Source organism: Sinocyclocheilus rhinocerous, unplaced genomic scaffold (genome assembly GCF_001515625.1).
Source record: "Sinocyclocheilus rhinocerous isolate Xijiao unplaced genomic scaffold, SAMN03320098_v1.1 scaffold2695, whole genome shotgun sequence".
Classification (NCBI taxonomy): domain Eukaryota; kingdom Metazoa; phylum Chordata; class Actinopteri; order Cypriniformes; family Cyprinidae; genus Sinocyclocheilus; species Sinocyclocheilus rhinocerous.
Genome location: NW_015637529.1, coordinates 130,911 through 142,421, shown reverse-complemented (window position 1 = coordinate 142,421; position 11,511 = coordinate 130,911). Strand labels below are relative to the sequence as shown.

Here is an 11,511-nt window from a genome sequence, read left to right as displayed (position 1 = left end):
TGCCTAATAAAACAATGGTTTTGCCTGTATAGTGTCTTGCTTTAAAAGACTTAATAATTTAATAAACAGCTAAATAAACAGCAAATAACTGTATTAATTTAATGTGCCCACAATGGTCACAGCTCTTTCTTGTTTAAATACTTTGAAGAAATCCTCTGAATACAGTCTAAATGCAAGCTGGTAGTGAACAGACTCGGCCCTGCGCTTTTAAGGAGTCACACTGTGCAAATTGAAGCTTTGCCAACAGAGCTGACATTATAGTAGTCTGAACCCTGTCCAAAAGGGCATGGTAATGAGGCTGGAATTGGGCCGGTTTCATGTCCTTTCACCATGCGACAGAAAACAAGGGATTTTATTAAGAGAAAACATCATTCTTTGCCATGTTCCCGGACTCCTCCCTTTCTCATGTTGCACAGCTCACTGCGAGCCAGAGTCCTGCCCCTGTATGACACCCACATGTGTGCTTTCTCTCTCTCTCTAGTGTACAGCTATGAGGATGCTGAGGTTTCTGATGGCATGTTCACAGCATTTCTGTTAATGTGCTTGGAGCAAACGTACCATACTCACTAAATTAGAAACTAATGAGATTCTGCACATCAGAGAATCAAATACATAAAGTGGTGACAGTATCAATGGATAATTGACAACAGCTCAGTACTCACATAAAGCGCTAACAAGTGTTTTCAAAAGCAAGGCAATCAAGCTCAATCCTGGCAAACATACACCTCCAGCTGCAGGAGTACGACCCCTTTGCCAGCTTACTGATAGGCGCATTGTTTGATCTTTTAGATTGTGCAGCTGTAACCTGAATCTGCTCTTATTTAGTGTGTTTATGTCTCCTTCACATGTGTTCCCTGACATATGGCACAGATGTGACAGATAACGCACATCAAAGACTTTGTGCAATGCCAGTTTTCTGCACTGAAAGAGACATGCTCAAATGTTCTTTCTTTTAAACTTGGTTCTCCAAACCACATTACTTCTGGGGGAATTTATGTAAAACTTTTATATTTTTGGATACTTTCAAAACACAATTGTGCATTAAACATGTTGTTAACCTTTGTTCTAATGATGTTATGTTGTAATTGTTAATGGAAATGTACTAATAAAGTTATGAGAGGCTGTGCGTTAAAGTAGTAGTCCCTTTTGCATTCAATGGTAGTTGCTTGGCTGGCACATTCGATTTGAATTTTGCCATCTTTGCTCATGTGCTCTCTGCTTTACAGTTTTTGTCAGCCAATCACTGAGCTGCAGGAAAATAACATCATGATAGCACTGACTGCCTAAAGGCACCGCAGTTAATTGTTTTCACCTGAGCGCAAAACAAGGCCTCTGCTACTCGCCAGTTATTTTTACTAGTTTTGTACTAAGCACTACTGCACTAAGACGGTGATATTAAAAGACCAAATTCATTATAAATGCACAATTTATACACCTTACTAATGATGCATACTATATATAAGTGAACAAATGCGCCCAGAATCGGAACGTAAGTCACGCAATATGCTGAATTGTATGTTAAGTTTCCCATAGAAAACCATTATAAAGAAAATGCTTAATCCATTAACACAGTGCCAAATTTAGTACACCTTATTAATAAAACATACTATGTACAGTCAAACAGAAAAATCCAGGATATGAATGCAATGCGCAAACGTTTCATGTGTAGTTTTGTGTAATTTCTGGGACTTTGGCGCCCCCTACAGTTAAGTAAGTAGAATTCACTGTCATAAATATATACATCTATCATAATTACAGTGGATATCTATACACGTGTATTTGTCGCTGCCGTGAAACAATCTGCCTTTTTGCAATATTTCGTACCCGCTCACCAACCTTACATACTCTCAGAATAGTCGTTTGGAGGGAAGCGTGGGAAAGAAACACAAGCCATTTGCCTTAATAGAAGTCAGTGTACCATCATTCTTTTGAAGGGTGATTTAGATATTCTGAAACAGATGGAAAATTGACAGGCCTGTTCTATGGATGTTTTGCCCTCCAGTCTCAGCGCCAGTCACGTCTCAAGCCCTTCATTACGAACTACCCTGAGCAGTGACGTCAAAGACAGCAGGCAGGGGAAAATCGAAGTCTTTTTCATGCTTTTAAGAGTACTCTGAAAAATTGAGCACTGGTAAACATCTAATATCATATAATTGCTTGAAAAAGGAAAAGAAACATTTCAAAAAACATTTCATCAAAATACACTGAAACTTAGGAATGGCTGATGTAGAAAGCTGCTTTTTACAGAAGCTAATTGGAACTATTGATACTGTAGGTAAGAGGTTTTCTTAAGCACAACGTGAAGCACAAACAACAGTTTTATGATAACAGACAGCAATTTTCAATAAATAGTCACATTAAGTGACAACAGGTTTATGGTGCCAAGTAACTCTCTGTATTAATAAAGAATGCACTCATAGATGTGTGTTTGTTGTCTATTTAACAACACCTTTATATGCAACTTATCTAATCAAAATTTACAGTAGGAACTATGTGTTTCATAATAGCCATTTAAACCTTCTCAGATCATGAAATATTCTCCAATTTGCCACAGAAATGTGCTTAAATGTATTGAATGTGCACTTGTAGTATACCAAAGTCCCTTTAAGGTATTCTATAGTCTTTGAGTATAGGTTACTTTGCATCTTAAAGGAGACATATTATGCCTCTTTTTACAATATGTAATATAAGTCTCAGGTGTCCCCAGAATGTGTCTGTGACGTTTCAGCTCAAAATACTCCACAGATCATTTATTATATCATTATTGAAAATGGCTATTTTGAGTGGAAGCAGAAACATGCTGTTTTTCGGGCCTGTCTCTTTAAATGCAAATGAGCTGCTGCTCCCCGCCCCCTTTTCCAGAATAGAGCTGCGCCGTTAGAGCTCCTACCTGCTAAAAACATCTGTTTTGGTTCGGATGATCATGTTTATCGCGCTGAAATCATGCGGTTTAAACCATATGAATTTAAACTTCTGATATACGGGTTTCTGAGAGCACACATCCGAAGCACACGTACAGAAAGCGGCTGTCACAGCATGTGAGTACTAAACTAAGTTCTCATTCACACACAAGTTTACGTTAAAAACACACATGAGTTGCAAAAACAGTCAGTTATGTCTGTGAAGGTAAACAGCTGGGAAATAAATTGCATGTTTATTTTAGAGATCTGTGTGGCAGCAGCAATTTACAATAAATAAATCAATAAATCCACTGTCTCCTCTGAGGCTGGGACTCTAAATAGTGTTCTGTGAAGTTACTGGGTTAATCTTTTTCACGTTTCCTTGGTTGGTAGATGCACCGGAGACCTGATTATAGCACTTAAAACCTGGAAAAATCAGATTTTCATGATATGTCACCTTTAAAGTATATAAAAAAAAAAAAAACTGTACTTGCTTTTAATATAACTTTATTGAAATAAAATGACACTTAAGTGTATTTAAAGAGAGCAGACCCTTAAGTACACTTTGTAATAATGTCAAAATAAAAGTTTTACTTTCAAGCACATATCATGTTTTAAGAATCTGGTCTCATGCAAAGAAGTACACTTATTTTGATGTGTTGACTAACATACTAAAGCACACGTAAAATACTTGATTATGATTTTAACTGTGGTGTTTTATTTGATTACATTTAAAGTTAATAAATGAGCTAAATTGCAACTTCAGCATTTCAAATGTGTAATTACAAATATATTTAAACACATGGCATAAATTTCAGTAAGAAGTACTTTAAAATATATTTTAGTGTTTCAAAGACAATGAAAGTCATTATGAAATTACATAAAGATGTACTTAAGTCCCACTTATGTGGGTCAAAATAACACTTTAAAGTTCAAATAATTGCATATAATACAAATATAAGTATAATACATTTTCATTTAAGTTAATTAGTGACTTCATTAAGTGCTCTTTTTAAAAGAATGCTAAAGTTGACTTCTTTTTTCACAAGCGACAGCTTTCATAGTGTGTCATTTCAGGAACAAAGCGTGTGTTACCATTAGACATCCACAAGCTTATTTCTCCTCTACATCAGGCGCAGAGCTGAATTCATTTCCCTGATTGCAGTGCTGTTTTTTAATGCCCAATACAAACAGCCAGCAGCATATGATCACCTTGGCATCACATGCTAATGTGCTAATGTTCCACTCCTCTCCCATCCTCCAGTAACCAAATGGCCCTTACCAAAGATAAGAGCATGCACGCTCCATTAAACCTTAGGGCTGCCCTGGGAGTTTCTGGAATAGTTTCAAGACGACTTTGTTAAATTTATAACCCCCTGCAATGGGAATAAAATAATGAAAGGAATGAACTGTTATTGTCCTCCTGGGATTTGGCTTGTAAGGCAGAGTGTCTGTTTCTGCATGGGTGACTTTTTATTTGCTGTAAGACATGTAAGGCAGTTTACAGAGCGATGCGAAATGGTCTTTAAAAATGTGCTCTGAAGAAGACCGGAGATAAAGTGAGGTATTTTGCTGCTGCCTACAGGGATAGTTCACGTTAGTATTATTTTAATACTCATTTCTTTCTTCTGTGGAACAAAATAGCAGATATCTAGAAAAATGTCAAAGCTGCTGATGTCCACTGGTGACCATGGCTGTCAAGCAAGGTTGTCAGTAATAATATCTTAAATTTTGGTCTTTTTCTCACTTTGCAGAAGAATTAAAATATAGTATATGAGTTCTAGGGAATACTTTTCAGTACCAGGGTTACTACTTTTAGTAATTACTATTACTTGACACAAAATAAACTTTCACTGAAACAAATATATATAACTTTTATTTCAGCTAGTTGCCAAGGCAACATTCCCTGTTAACAGCAACATAACCCTGTTAACTTTAATGGTGCTTTTTGTCCTTTTTGGAGCTTGACAGCCTCTGGTCCCAACTGACTTTAATTGTATGGGGGGAAAAAGCAGCTTGGACATTTGGATAAATATCTATTATTTGTTTAACAAAGAAAAAAAGAAAGAAAAGGTCATATGGGTTTGGTATAGTATAAACAATTCCAGCATTTATGTATGTATGTATGTATTTATTTATTTACAGTGCCCCAATGACTTTTTATTATATGGATTTAAAAGAAATGTTTTATTTTGTTTTGTTTCACAGAAAACCATTGTGCACAATAGGATGGAGAGTGAATGATGACAGTATCTTCATACTGGAGTGAACTGTCCCTTTAAGATTCCAGTGGGAGAGGCTGAGGACTGTATCTCCATCAATGCCGACACTTTGCCAAGGGGCATCGCAAAGCACTGGCCCTAAAACAAGAGCATCAGCAACAGTGTCCTCCCTTCAGCAGAAAAAGGAGCTGCCATCAAATGCTGGACTTAAGCGTTTAGATTCACAAATGGGATATTGCTCAACTGTGATAAAGGCTATTCTTAGAACTGTTTTTCCGTATTGCATTCTCCTCATGACTCTGTAGATGCGGTGGGAGGAGAAGGATGAAGATCAGCAGTACCTGCCTCCCGGCTGTCTGGGTGTCCCTGAGAACCCTGCTATCCGGCCCAGTCGTCTCCAAACACAGCACTGGCCCTGAGCCGGCCACACATTCCACAACTTCCAGACAGCTCCAACTTTATTTTCAGGCTAAACGGCATCAGCGCTCTCACATGACATTCCCAAAAAAGGCACTGCGGCCCCAGACTACCCTGATTCTCTATATGACTTAACCATTGAGGAATTAAAACAATGTGAGTTATGTCAAAACCCATAGAGGAACATACTAATGATACGTCAGTGACGCTAATAAAGTTGAGTCCAAAAGGGTTGCAATTAGAATTAATAATAATAATAATAATAATAATAATAAATTTAACCATCTGTTTTTTACAGTATTACCAGTAATAGGTCATCATTCATTTATTGGCAAAATAATAAAAGTAAATTACTTTTCAATTATCAGACATCTCATTTCTATTCAGAGAACCTGTGATATATTAGAATTGAAGCCTGAGATTATTCACTCGATAAAAGACAAAAGAAAGAACGATAAGAGAAAGCATGGATTCCATGTAGCCTACTTGATTTGTTTAATATTCACTCCAACAGATTATTTTTGTTGACTGAAAAAAATAAAAGAAAATGATTTTCTAATCCGTTCCAGACAGATTTGTGTGAATCTTCACAAATTCATATTTGTCTACTACGCAAATAATGAACGCCAAATCAAATCCCATGAATTTTAAAGTCTCACACTTTTGCCTTTCTAAAGGCACTTTATAATTCTGTGATTAAAATCACATTTTCTGAAAGTCTCTTACAGCTTAAGGGTATAAACTATACATTGAAATATTCATATTCCAATTAAGTACAGTAAAATTACTGTCATAAATATAACCTGACAGCATGCATGAACAGCAATAAATGGTCAAAGTAAATCTTTGAAACCTTTAATATTTAACAACTTTAATTTCCCAAAAACTGCATGAGTGTGCCCAGCACTTTCTCAGGGGAAGATTTTATTCCGTCTACTGATGAACATTTGAGCTTGAAGCAGGATATTGACTGGTTAGCATGTACCATCAGAGTTATAGGAAAGGGTTCAAGATCTCACGCATTGACTTTCCCTCTTCTTCAGATAAAAAGCGGAAAGAAGCTCATTTTGGTAAATCACTCAGAGTCTCGTCCCCAGTTTGAAGACTTTAATTGCACTGGGCGTTTATGACCCAGCGCAGCTCATCTGCATATATGCCGCATATCTCTGAGGACACACAAACCAACACTGATTGAGGGACAGTTATTTTCAGCCCAGAGTGTAAGCATTTTATTGTAATCGAGTCACTGACTGTTGTATCAAGGGCCGACAGATAATTGGACAGTCAGCTGAACGTGGCAAGCTGTTGGTAATTTGAGAATTTGATTGCTCTTTCTTGTTATAGCCAAAGTGGACGTGCAGTGACGTGCCACTCGAAAATATTGGTAGCTGTTACAATATCACCAATCACTGCTGCAGGACATTCGATTACAGGTGAAAAGAACCTACATCGAATAAAAAGCAGGTGCTGAAATATTATAATAGTCTAAATTACTATGCTAGCCTTCCTTTTGTGAAGATCTCATTTAAAAGTAATGGCCAATATATATGAAGAGATGCCGTCGGTTTTAAATTGCGTTAGTTTTGGAAGTAAAACCTTTCATACAAGTGTAAAATTTAGAAGTGTTTACTCTCTGTCTCTGAGACAGTAATGCACTACTGCCCTCATCTGGATATCGCTGCGTTTGTACAACAGAAGTGCTATTGAGCGCATTGTTATTTTACCAGGCAACTCTAGCCTACGTAGTCTTAAAAAAGAAAAAGTGGGATTTTTTTTTTCATACAAATAGGTTCCGTTTACTTTATCTGTATCCCGAGGGGAAATAAAATCGGTTGCAAATAGCTTAATTTTGCCCAGACACTAATTAGACAAAAAGGAGCATCATTAATCATCATGTCTGAGCTCAAAAAGCCCCCTAAGCACTGTTTCCAGCATTCGATTAGATTGTGTTTACCCTAGTTTATAAATTGTTTCAGTATTACGGAGGTGGTTGATGATCAACATTAATGAACTTACTAGGAGGCTGAGGGTCTGTCTATAGGTTTATTTTAAGACAGTTTTCATTGAGTTATTGCCATGTTGAACGATCGTATGGCTTGTTGAACAGCACCACCTGCTGATACTAAGAGTAACCTACAGGCAGGACTACTAAATACCGAAAACTAAACACCTACAATCTTTCTATGGCATATTTGTTTTAATCTCCGAGTACATTTATCAAAAGCAAGATTCTAGTCATGTGATTAAAACATGTCAGGTGTATTAGCCTACCACTGACAATGATATAGCCTACTGCTTTGAGACAAAGGGTAGATACACTGGCCATTAATCGTCTTTCTGCATGGCATTTGAATGAATTTAAACAATAAAATGTGCAGTTAAAAAAAAAAAATCATGTAAAACCTGCAATGACGATCCACTAAATGTGTCAGAAATTGATAAATATTAATGCATTTTTTAGTGCTGTCAAACGATTAATCGCGATTAATCGCATCCAAAATAAGTTTTTGTTTACATAATATGTGTGTGTGTTGTGTATATTTATTATGTAAATATATATAAATACACACATAGCATATATTTTGAAAATATTTGCATGTATATACATTTATATATTTATATTCTTATATTTTATATTATATATAATATTTAACATATAAACATAACATATTTTTCTTAAATATATACACGCATGTGTTTGTATTTATATATACATAATAAATATACACAGTATACACACATATATTATGTAAACAAAAACTTTTATTTTGGATGCGATTAATCGCGATTAATCGTTTGACAGCACTATTTTTTTTATTCAAGTGAGGAAAAATGCTAAATGAATGAATGAATGAGTGAATGAATGAATGAGTGAATGAATTATTGAATGAATGAATGAGTGAATGAATGAATTATTGAATGAATGAATGAATTATTGAATGAATTATTGAATGAATGAATGAATGAATGAGTGAATTAATTATTGAATGAATGAATGAATACTGGCTTGACAAAATTATTGTACAAATTTGGTTTATTGTTCTAATCATCCTCATCTTAAAGTTTTCATGTTGCATTCATCTGACTTTGTCAAATACCTTCAAAATTGTACTGTTTGGGTACAGTAGTGACGCCTTTTCTAGCATTTTTCTGTATGCCCAGTGAACACATCTGACTGCAATTCCTCCTAAAGCCTTTAAATCAGATTCGGTAAACTTGGCACAGAGCTACAGCCTGTTCAGATTGTGTGTGCTGTTTTCGAGTAGCTCTCAGACTTATATAACTTTATTGTAACTTGCAAAGTTTTGGCAAGCCAGTATTCAGTTTGTCTTGAACCACATTAGGTAGGCTATCTAAATAGATAAGACTACAATAGATCTCACACATCTATACATAAAGCTGTAACAGCTGAATTCGCTTACAGCAACTTTAATTTACTATTCATTAATTTGATTTTGTTGTTGTTTTGTCATGTCTTTAGTACAGTGTCATGTGTGTCCTGTAGAGGGCGCATATGTCCAGTCGATGGGCGGAGAGAAGCGAGTGACGCATTTCCTGTCTCTTTTAAACCCCAGTAGCGAAAATTTCCCCCCGTTTCTCCAAGAAGAAGAAGAAGAAGAAGCAGAGGTAGTTGGAGCAGTCGACACCTAACTCTTATTATGTCAATGACAGAGTTACAGTCCGCTACCATGACTTACCAAGAATGCATATCAGGTAATCTGACCTGTAACAAGAGTCTTAAATGCATATATATTTTGAGTTGTTCTGCAGGCTGTTGGCAGGTTTGGCGGTCCATACTGTGCAGGCTGTGTGTTGGCCTGCTAAACACGTGCTCTCCATGTCTTGAAGATTATGGAGTATCATAAACAACTTGATAATATGTTTATTATATATGATAGTTTAAATTACAGACACGGTTAAGCTGAAATATCTGATCTCGGACAAATATTAGGCTATTTTTATCCCCCTGATGCAGTTCAACTTAAGCTGGAGTTCAGTAAATACGTGCTAAATGTCTGTGTTCATAGACTTGGTCAGCATGCATTTTATCATCAATGTGTTTACCTGGGCCAAGGGAGAGCTTTTCTAGATCAGATTGTGGTGCCAAGTTTTATATATATATATATATATATATATATATATATAAAGATATTGTAATGCATTAAACCCATTCTTTGGAACTTAACATGAGCATACATGCTTTCAAAATGTGTAAAGCATTATTTATTAACATGAATATTATTGGTGCACAGTTATCAGTAACGGTTCTTACGCTAATAAGAGTTTTTGCTGCTTAATATTTTTGTGGAAATCGTATTTTTTCTGCATTCTTTGAATAGAAAGTTCAAAAGAACATCATTTATTTAAAATATAAATCTTTTATGACATTATTTAATTGTCTTAACAGTCACTTTTGATCAGTTAAAATAAATTTCCAATTACATTTTGTCTGTATAATTCAAATTATAACTATTTGTATAATAAGCCTAATGAACTTGGCTTGCAGTCATGCAAGTTGCAGTTTAGTTGTAGTTTTGTCATCCGAAAACAACTTCACAGGTTTAAACATCTATGATTTGTTTAATGTATCGTTAAATAACTTAATTGATCCTTACTAAAAAAAAGTGACTTCACATTTATATGGAAGTCCGTTTCCGCCACTGAATAAAAAATAAAAAAAAGGGAATAGCGACTTTTTCTCACAATTGTCTTTTTTCCAATTGTGAGATACAAACTCACAGTTCAGAATTGTGAGTTTATATCTTGCAATTCTGACTTTTTCTCACAATTGCGACTTTCTCACAATTCTGAGAAGAAAAAGGAAGAATTGTGAGAAAGTTGCAATAACGTTTGTTTTGTATTATTATTTAGTGGCGGAAACGGGCTTCCATACCCTTATATGTTAATTTTATAAAAGATTATAGGAAATGACTGATTGATTGACTGGAGCAGTGAAATGACTAATTGACACTCCCCTTTCTCACTAGACGGGCTGCAGGACACAGGATAAGGGCCGCTCGCTCTCACTGGGGTCCGTGCATCAGCTGAGAGCAGAGGGACGGTGCCCGTTAAATGAAAATGCATTTAACATGCAGGAGGCGGCTGTTACCTGTCCATCAGGTACTGCATTAGCATACGAGTGAGTGCTCACTGTCAAGAGCCCTTCTGCCTCGTGAATATGCATTATAACTGATATTATGACTGTATGGCTTATATAATGGTAAATTAGCTTAATTCAGTTTTTTTTTTTCCTCTTAGGTTTGCAGCATAAAGCCAATATGAAATGAAACTTTGAATGGCACGCAAAGAAAAGAATGCAAAGGATTGTAAGGTACGACACTTCAAACTGTCTTAAATGCACCTTTAGTGCAAATGGTTTAGCAACATAGACTAAAGTGAATGTCAAGACGTTAACGCAGTAAAGATGTGCAATGATGACTACAAATCGCTGAGGTCACGACCAGTGAAACTACATAATAGCATGTATTACCTGAGCACATGTTGTCTGTGCTGGTTTGTGTGCTTTAAGGCCTGAGGGCTCTATTTTTGACTCCTTTTCTCTTGCCAGTGTTTCCACAGGCAAAACTATAAATCCAGATGGCATGCTGGATCAACCCGAGCCAATGAAAAATAACAGTGGAGGGCCGAAAACCAGTGTTTCCAAAGGCAAAACTAAAAACCCAGATGGCATGCTGGATCAACCCGAGCCAATGAAAAATAACAGTGGAGGGCCGGAAAAAAAAAAAATGTATGAAGGTGGCGATAGAATAAGAATTTCACACCTACAGTACCTACCACACATGGCTTTCACACATCGGATAGGGCTTGGAGAGAAAGCTCAGATGAACACAAATGTAAATGTACTATGTTAGTATACATGACATTAGGTAATGTTATTGTCTTATGCTTTTCACTGTAATATCTGTATCTTCCTGTTTCATAATAAACATTCAACAATGCATCCAAACAAA

The 11,511-nt window shown here is 36.0% G+C and overlaps 1 long non-coding RNA gene across 2 annotated transcripts; it reads left to right on the top strand.

Moving 5' to 3' along the window:
• The first annotated feature begins 9,056 nt into the window (after nt 1-9,056).
• Nucleotides 9,057-11,187, top strand: LOC107748887 (uncharacterized). Of its 2 annotated transcripts, none has more exons than XR_001640972.1 (4): nt 9,057-9,253; nt 10,528-10,679; nt 10,799-10,871; nt 11,109-11,187. It is a non-coding gene; the product is annotated as an uncharacterized LOC107748887 (long non-coding RNA). The 2 variants fall into 2 exon arrangements; XR_001640971.1 differs by having other exon boundaries at nt 9,065-9,253; nt 10,528-10,660.
• The last annotated feature ends 324 nt before the right edge of the window (nt 11,188-11,511 follow it).